Source organism: Musca vetustissima, unplaced genomic scaffold (genome assembly GCF_032173495.1).
Source record: "Musca vetustissima isolate MV318-11 ecotype Yass unplaced genomic scaffold, APGP_CSIRO_Mvet_v1 utg328722, whole genome shotgun sequence".
Lineage (NCBI taxonomy): Eukaryota > Metazoa > Arthropoda > Insecta > Diptera > Muscidae > Musca > Musca vetustissima.
In genome coordinates this window covers 21,472-30,601 of record NW_026883680.1, presented here as the reverse complement: position 1 = coordinate 30,601, position 9,130 = coordinate 21,472, and positions in this window count along the sequence as shown.

Below are 9,130 nucleotides of genomic sequence, written 5' to 3'. Positions count from 1 at the left end.
TCGGAAACTTTCTGTACTTTTACACCGTGAATCCGGAATGCCAAATTATAGCCACTTCAGAGCACCGAAAATGGGTCGCGTTCCACTTTATAATGGGGTTATGTCAAAAGATGGACCTACATCGAAAAAGTTCGGCAAAAATATTTTTAAATTACAGACAATTTGGTTCTAAACCTTAAAAGTGGACAAAAATAATGAAACCTTTATATGGGGGATATGTCCAAATATATACCTATGCAGAAAATTGTTCGCAAGAATATATCCTACCCTGCAAGAACCCAGAGAATGCGAATAAAATCTTCAAAGTAAAGAAGATAGAACAGTACTTTAATATGAAGACTATGTGCTAACTTCCACCTTGACAGTTTTCTGCATATATGCCATTCTCCAAAACCCCAAAAAACTGAAATTAATTCCTTTTAGCGGGGAAATTTGACACACAATGAATTAAAAAAATTCAAATTATAGTCCATTTGATCGAAAAAAGTTATTCGAAAAACCAAAGGTATTTTCGTGGTCCAGGGACTTTAACTAATTAGAATTAGTACATTAGAACCCCTGAATAATTTTCGTGTCGCGCAGTGTAATTTTTAGTATGGAAATTTTTACCTAATGAAGATCAAAAATTTCAGCCGATTCTACTATTTTCCTTATACAAATTTTAGCACTTTTATTTGACACTTTTTTAATTTTTTTAGCACATTTTTAAACAAAATCTAGTATTTTTTATCAGCAAAGTTTTGGCAACACTGCATATGGGTTACACCCCAAGAGATTATGTGACGGTATTACACAACTATTTTGTCAGGGTATTATAGCTTCGTGTGGTCGCAAGTGTTTGTAACTCAGCGAAATAGACCCACCTTTTAGTATACTGATAGTCGTATTTCTACTAACCTGTGTCCGTCTGTCCATTATAATTTGTTAACACGATACAGGCCACAGTTATGAATCAATCGTCATGATATGTAAGACGGGTTCTGGCCAAAGAAGATCCGTATTGTTTTGGATAGATTGGTGAATATCTAGGGAATGAAATATATTAAAAACATTATTATATTTTTTTTCTGATGGGGATAGCGGTTGGATAAAGGAACAATCGGGGCTCTTTTCGTGAGAATAGATCAATACTTAAGAGATCAAATGAACCCAAACTTTTGTGTGGAAAATGGATGGTACATTCTATGGTGTATACATTCACTCATGAAAACATAGACCGGTTGATTAGTGGATATTTTGGGAATAAAATGGAGCGAAAATCAGTTTTTTAATCGCTACAGAACGTACAATTATGATCCGAATTTCACGAACATAAACATAACATGGTCAAATGGACCAACATATTTGTGTATAATGAGAAAATTATGCATTTTATGGCGTATATTTCACTGCGGGGAGGCATGACCAGGGGAAATTGCCAGTGAGTAAATGTGGAGTGGTTGACTTTCGCAGTGGTAGTTGTGTAGGGTACCATATGACCCTGTCCGTCTATACTGTTGCTGGTTTTTGTTGGTATTTGGGCGGCTTTGTGGTTCTCGGTCAAGGTATTCACTGACAAACTCTTTTGGAGTGAGTTTATGAGGTTTGATCACCGTACTCGGTGATTATAAGCCATTTGTTTATTCGCGAATTTGGTATTGGTTCAATTTTCCGGAAAGGAGGTATGAGGTTTATAGTTTTTAGAGTATCAGGTTATTGTTATTTTTTAATTTTCCGGTATATTTTGACAAGTTTCTGATTATTTATGCCCTACATAAATTTTACATATGGCGATATTCCAAGCTAGGTAGGCCCCCTAGTGTTATATTTTGGTATTAAAAATTACCACACAAGAGAAAATATCGCGAATTTTTTGGCGGTCTCAGAATATATATCCACATAAAGTTAAGTTTAAAGATGTTATGTAGGGTCCAATCCAACTACACTTCTCCATCCACAGTTTTTCTTTGTTAGGGCTTGACTATTGTTTCTTCCATCCTACTTGGCTCTATTTGAACTTCTAAAAAAACGATTTTATTTTCGTTATCCTACACAAAGTTCCTTTACATTTTTTGATTCAATTCAACTTTTTAATAGGCTCACATAATTGCATTTCTACGTGGAATCGGTGATTTTTTTGCCTGTGGGCCTAGTTTTACAGTGTATAGTTTGTTATTCCCTCCATCATATATTAAATTCGTTATTCCGTTTGCAACACTTCAACATAGTCGTTGGAAACCCCATATAACCATGTCCGCATATCATTGTATTGAAATCACGTAATATTTCAGGTAGAGTTCTGAATGATCATAGGTGCATTGAAAATGAGATATATAGCTCCACGTATTGCAATTTTCCCAATGTAACCATACCGCCAACTATGCGGCATTGTAAATATTACGATTATTTTTGCAACATTTTTGCTGTTGGGCATAGCACTTATATACACTACTTTCTTATTTTCCGTATTTTAAAGCATTTTCTAACGGGCTGTAATTTTACATTCCTGTTTTTGGGGTGGTGAACGGCTTCTATGCAGAAAATATTCAAACTCCTATAAAGTTCTCGTCTGCTTTTTAAATACAGTCGAAATTGCTTATAATGACGGGACGGGGTGGCAAGAGACAGACGAAATTGGTCGCTATAAGTGATATGAACTAAGGGGATGGACTTTTTTGCAGGACCTTTGGAAACCGTCGTTATAACCGATATATCGTTTAAATAATGTCGATTTAAACGGTTTTGATTTGATGGTACTACGCTCATTTTCAACCGAAAGGATTCTAATTTTGTATTTCCGGATCTTGGTGGCTAGACAAATTCGTCACAGTTTTTCTTCGATGTTGAACATGGCTCCCTTATAAAAGTTCCTTCCACTTTTCGAAGTGGTTAATTTTATTTTTCTTTCCTCGTGAGTCCATATTTTGACATAGCCCCCATTTAAGGATACCAACCGATTTTAGATATTTTGATTTCTCGCTTATTTTTCTTTAAATTTATTATTCGGTTTGAACCACTCTAAAATATTGCACGGAGACCCCATCAACATAAAATCTATCGATTTCGTCACGTCTGTCTGTTTGTCTATCCGTCATTGCCAGGCATTGGTAATAGGATATATCGGTCCATTTTGGCACAATTTTCAAACAAATTGACTGTAATTCGGTACTTTGGTATCTGATTGGGAAGAATATCTTCATACTTAATCAATATCAATATTGGTCCTCTTTTTAGGGTAACGGAACCTGACAAATTTTATTATTTTGGTAAAATTGGTCACAATTTCCGAATTGGGTCTAATTTAATATTTTGGACTGTCATTTTATATTTTCCGACATAATGGAACGAACTAAATTATTCATAGGTATATTAGGGAATTTGTATACCTTTTAAAACAGAATTGGATCTAATTTGATATTTTTAGTTTTTGTACTAAAAATTATAAAAATCGACCGATTATCGGGTACAGACAGTTTCCAACCAACCAACTTTATCACTACGATCTTTTTAACAGAACATTTGCAATACAATTTCATGTTTCTACATGTTTAATGTCCTAGACAATTTACCATGGGAAAGCTCTTATCCCTGGAAATACACATACATTAAGGCTGCAACTCCCATTCATTTTCATGGTCAATGCACAATATTCGAGTAAGGTCCAGATTTGGAAATAGTTCTCAGACAATGTTACCTATTTTTTCAGTATATTTATGTTATCTAACCGATAACTGTCTTAAAAATATTTAAAAAACTGGCTTCTCTTAATAAAATCAATTAAAGTTCAACAACAACCCATTGTGCACAAACTACAGACAATGAAGTCATTCTAACGACAACTAAGGGCTGCCAACTATTTTATTTAGCCATAGTCGTTTTCTTTTACTTTTTCCTTAATTTTTTGGCTTATGCCAATTTTTTCTGTGGTTTATTTAAATGAGTTTTAAGCTCATTCTTTGTTCTTTTGTTGCTGCTGTAGTTTTGTTTTTCGGCATTTGTTGATGTTGTTTGTTGTGGCTTCCTTTAATTTCATTTATCGTTATATTTTTGCCAAGCTTACCTTAAGGCCAGGCTGCTGTCATCAGTATAATCATCAGCATCAGAAACTGAAAGACAATTCGTTGGTATTTGCTTTCTTTCTTTCGTTTTGCCTTCATTTTGTACAACATTTCTGTTGACTTTCAACATTTTGTAGTTTTCCCCGTTGTTGTTGTTGCTGTTGGCACATCTTAAGCTACTTCATTATGCCATTCATTTATGTTCATGGGATAATACGAAGGATTTTCACTACCGTGTAATAATAATTGTAAATAAGTAGCAAATGGTAACTAGGGATGATAAATAAAATGAAGAGAAGAAATGGAATGGGATTGCTGTTGTTCTTCCTTGAAAATTAAAATACTTGCCAGTGTTTTAGTTCAGTGGCCATAGCAAATGATTTTCAGGAAATTATATTATGGCTTTTCGGGAAGAAATTGCATTGGATGGATGGCTAGGAATTTTATTGGGTTTTTCGAATAAGAGATTAAAAATAATGCAATTAACGAAAAGTAATTGAAATTGTTTGATATTTCCCAAAGAAAGAAAATGAAACATAGAAAATGATATCAGTGAGTCCATATAAGGGATATTCCCGATATTCGGTATTTTAAGATTTTCAGAGATGTTTATCAAGCGTATTGGCTCTAATTTGATATTTTAAGTTCCCGTTAGGTGGTAAATATTTCTATCTACAATTATCATGGTAGGTCAATTTCATTGCGAATTTCATTAGCTCTGTTAGCAATTTACCATGGAAAAGCTCTCATATAAAAGTTCCGAAAGATATTGGGTATGTTTGTTGAATGTCCATGTCATTGTGGAGGGTATAAAAATTCGGCCGGGCCTTAACGTATAAAATGGCCCTTTTACTTTGTTTTTATACACTTCAGGTTATTATGTCTTTGTGCACATGTTTGTTACAGGCAAAAGGAAACGAGATAGACACATTGTTCCTTTTGAGAATATGCATAGAATCACTTTTTAAGTCGATTTATGCATGTCCGTCCGTCCATGTATTTTTGTTAACAAAGTACAGGTCGCATTTATGGTCCGATTTGGATGAAATTTGGCACAGTTCACTTATTTGGCCCAAAGACGAACCCTATTGAAATTGGGAAAAATCGGTTCTGATTTAGATATAGCTCCCATATATATTTTCGTCCGATTTTAGGTAAATAGTGCACCAAAGTCCCTATATATCCTTCGATTTGCACGAAATTTGGCATAGCGTAATGAATTAGGTATAGAATGATGTGTGTTAAGTTTCTTGAAACTCGGTTCATATTTAGATATAACTCCCATACATATTTTGGTCTGATTTAAGGTAAACGGGACACCAAAGTACCTATATATCTTTCGATTTGCACGAAATTTGGCATAGCGTACTGAATTAGGTCCAGAATGATGTGTGCTAAGTTTCGTGAAAATCGGTTCAGGTATATGGTGTGGCAAAGACCCTATATAACTTTTGATATGCACGAAATTTGGCATAGCGTACTGCATTGCGTCTATAATGATGTGCGTGAAAGTTCTTGAAAATCGGTTCCGATTTGGATATAGATCCCATATGTATTTTCAACCGATTTAATGTAAATGGCTCACCAAACTCCCTATATATCCTTCGATTTCCATGAAATTTGCCATAGCGTACTGAATTAAGTCCAAAATCGGTTCAGATTTAGACATAGCTCTCATATATATGTTCGTCCGATTTTAAGTAGGACCCAAAATATGGCCATTAGGAACAAAACCTGCTTAGATTAGTACAACCTAACTTGTGACAAGTTTCGATGAAATCGCTTCATATTTGGATATAGCTTCCATATCTATTTTCATCCGATTTTAAGTAAATGGTGCACCAACTCCTCATGTTTGTAATATAGACATGAAATTTTGTACAACGTACACAATTGAGCATTTTGATATTTGCTTTAAATCGATTTATATAATTTTGTCCCATTGTAACAAACGAATGACATGTTTATGGATTGATCTAAGTCGGTTCACATTTAGATAAGGGTCACATATTTTAGTTCATCAAATTTCATGTTAATGGCCCTTCTGTTTGGATGCATTCGTTTAATATGCCCATAGTGGTGAAGGGTATCATATAATCGGCCCGTCCGACTTTACTACTTTCCTTACTGGTTTCAATTTAATTTTAATTTATAACTATTTTTAAATATTTTCTTCTACTATCTTGTTATCATGTCCCTATCTATTATTTAGTAGAAATCACTTTCCAAAGTTCTTTTTTTATTTGTTTTTTTTTTGTTTTTTTTAATTGCATTTAAATATCAGCTTAGAATAGGGACCAATTTCTATTCATTAAAACCCCTTTATTTAATTCCACTGTGCGCAAAATTATTTTTTTTTTTTATTCCAATACTATTTGAAAGAATCCTAATTTTCCAGAAGTTCTCGCCTTATTGCATATATATTCAGTAAAACAATAATTTTCTTCGTAGTCAGATCTTATGAATGTTTTGGTTGCAAAATATTTTGATTTAACAAAAAATTAATTTCTAAAAAAAATATCGAATGTTAAGCATATTTTTAGATAAAAAGCACAAATATTAGGTTAGTGATTGTTATGACAAAATAGAAGTAAATTTAAAAAAAGAAATGAAAAATAACAACAACAAAAAATCCAACTGAATAAGAGTAATCAAAATTTGTAAATATGGAGAAAAAATAAGAAAAGGTAAAACAATTTTAAAATAAATAATAAAATAAATAATAAATAAATTAATTCTAAGATTTAGTTAATACAAATCAAATTATTAGCGGATATAACGAGAAAAACAAAACCCATTTTGCATTTAAAGAAATACAATTGAAAATAACAGTAAACATGTCTTAGACGACATGAAAGCGCGGTAACATCAAAACTCATTACAAAAAATTACAAATCAAAAAACATTTAAAAACTAAATTGCCTATAAATGGCATATAACAAAAATTTAGGAATTAAAAAAATAATATTAAACAAAAAAATAACACTTTATAACATAAAAATCGCTTAAGGTAGTTTATTGAAATAATAAAAAATATCGATTTAAAAACAAAATACCATAAATCAATTTGAATATCTAAATTAACTAAATTTTAGTTACAAAATAAAATAATAAAACATAAGATGAAAAAACTCAAAGAGTTTCATTTGTAAAACGAAAAAAATAATTTAAAATATAAAACCCTGGGATTATCCATAAATAACGAGATATAATTTAATTAGCATTAAGTGTGAAATAATTATGGAAATAATAAAATAAAATAAAATAAAATAAACGGCAAATGTATAATTTAGCCAATAGAAAAATGTAAAGAGGTGTGATGAGGTCCATGGAATGTAAGTAATATGAAAAGATAGAAAACAGGTTTCTAAAAATTTCTTTTTCAAAAATTGCAAAAATTTAAATTCTGTTTTCAAAACTAATATGGAGATGTGACAAATAATTTTTCATAATTAAATCAAAAAAGATTTTTGAGTGTGGAAAATTTTTTATGGTTGTAAGAGCCCTTATCTTACTTACTTAGCTGGCTTGTTAAAGAACGGTTGTTCCATAAGCCGAGCTTAAAAAATATTTCCAAGCGCGTCGGTCTTGTGCGCAAGTCCACCAATTTGGAAGACCACGTTCCAAGATGTTGTTTTCTACTTGGTCTTTCCATCTAATTCGTGGCCTTCCCCTTCTACGGGAACCGTCAGTAAGCTCATTTTTATATGCCTTTTGAGCTGGGGCATCTTCCTTCATCCGCACAACATGGCCTAGCCACCGTAGTCGCTGCAGCTCAATACGACTGACTATGTCGATGTCCGCATATAAATTGTAGAGCTCGTGATTCATTCGACGCCGATATTCACCGTCGACGTAGATCGGCCCGTAGATCTTTCGGAGAATTTTTCTCTCAAACACCCCATGCGCTGCCTCATCTGCTTGCGCAAGTACCCATGCTTCTGATCCATATAATAGCAGGGGTAGTATCAGCGTCTTGTAAAGTGTGAGTTTGGTCTGGCGGGAGGTGACCTTGATCTAAACTGCTTACTTAGACCATAGTAGCATCTGTTGGCCATCACAATCCCTCTCCGAATTTCAAAACTGATATCATTCGTTTTATTTATGGCGATACCAAGGTATATAAAGTCTTTAACTACCTCGAAGCTGTAGTTCTCAAGTTCCACAGTTGGTCCGAATCTACTGAACGTCTTGCGCGTTGATGCCATCTTCACGTCGTTTACTGCCAGACCCATTTTGGCAGACTCTTTTTCAATTTGTTCTGTTACCGCTCGCAATGTTCGACCCATTATATCGATGTCATCGGCGTAGAGCCCTTATCGAGTATATGAAAAAAAAATCCAGAAGGAAGAAATCGGCATAGTTCACGTTGTTGAGATATATTTTTTGCTGGTTACACTAAAGTGCATGAAGGATGACCTTCATATCTTTATATTTCTTTAGTAAAATCGAATAAGGAATATTATTGTAAAACATATCCACCTTCTATGTCAAGTCCTTGTGCGTCGTATTCTTCATTATTTCCTCCAAATATATATACAAAAGCGTCGCTCATAAAATTTAAGATAGGTTCCCTAAAGACGAGAAATCGATATTCTTATGCTTTTAATCGTCCCTTTTCAACCGATCCTTATATCTACGAACATTAATAATTTTCGAATACATTTCAGGATATGAATAATTGTCGGATTCGGCGGATTTTATTACAATTTATTATAATTAATGACTTGAAAGTTATTTTTGAAGATGAGGTATATCCAATCATATAAAAACTATTCTTTAATGGCTCAGGTTTTTCTAATCAACAGGACCAACCGTCTAACTGAGAGGGGCAGTCAAATTTAGCATTGGCTGAGAGGTTTGAAATTTCGGAATATAAATAGCCTTTTTCATTTTCATCGTATATATTATGTATGGCTCAAAACGAACATCCTCCTCTGTATGCATTAGATTAGAATTCATATAATCTCAACTCATTTCACCAATGTAGCTTTTAAAAGACCTTCCAAGTTGTTGGAGGGTGAACATTTTTTGAGGAAGATTTCCAATGTATGGTCATGTTTTGACATACCCCTCATTTAAAGAAAACCCTG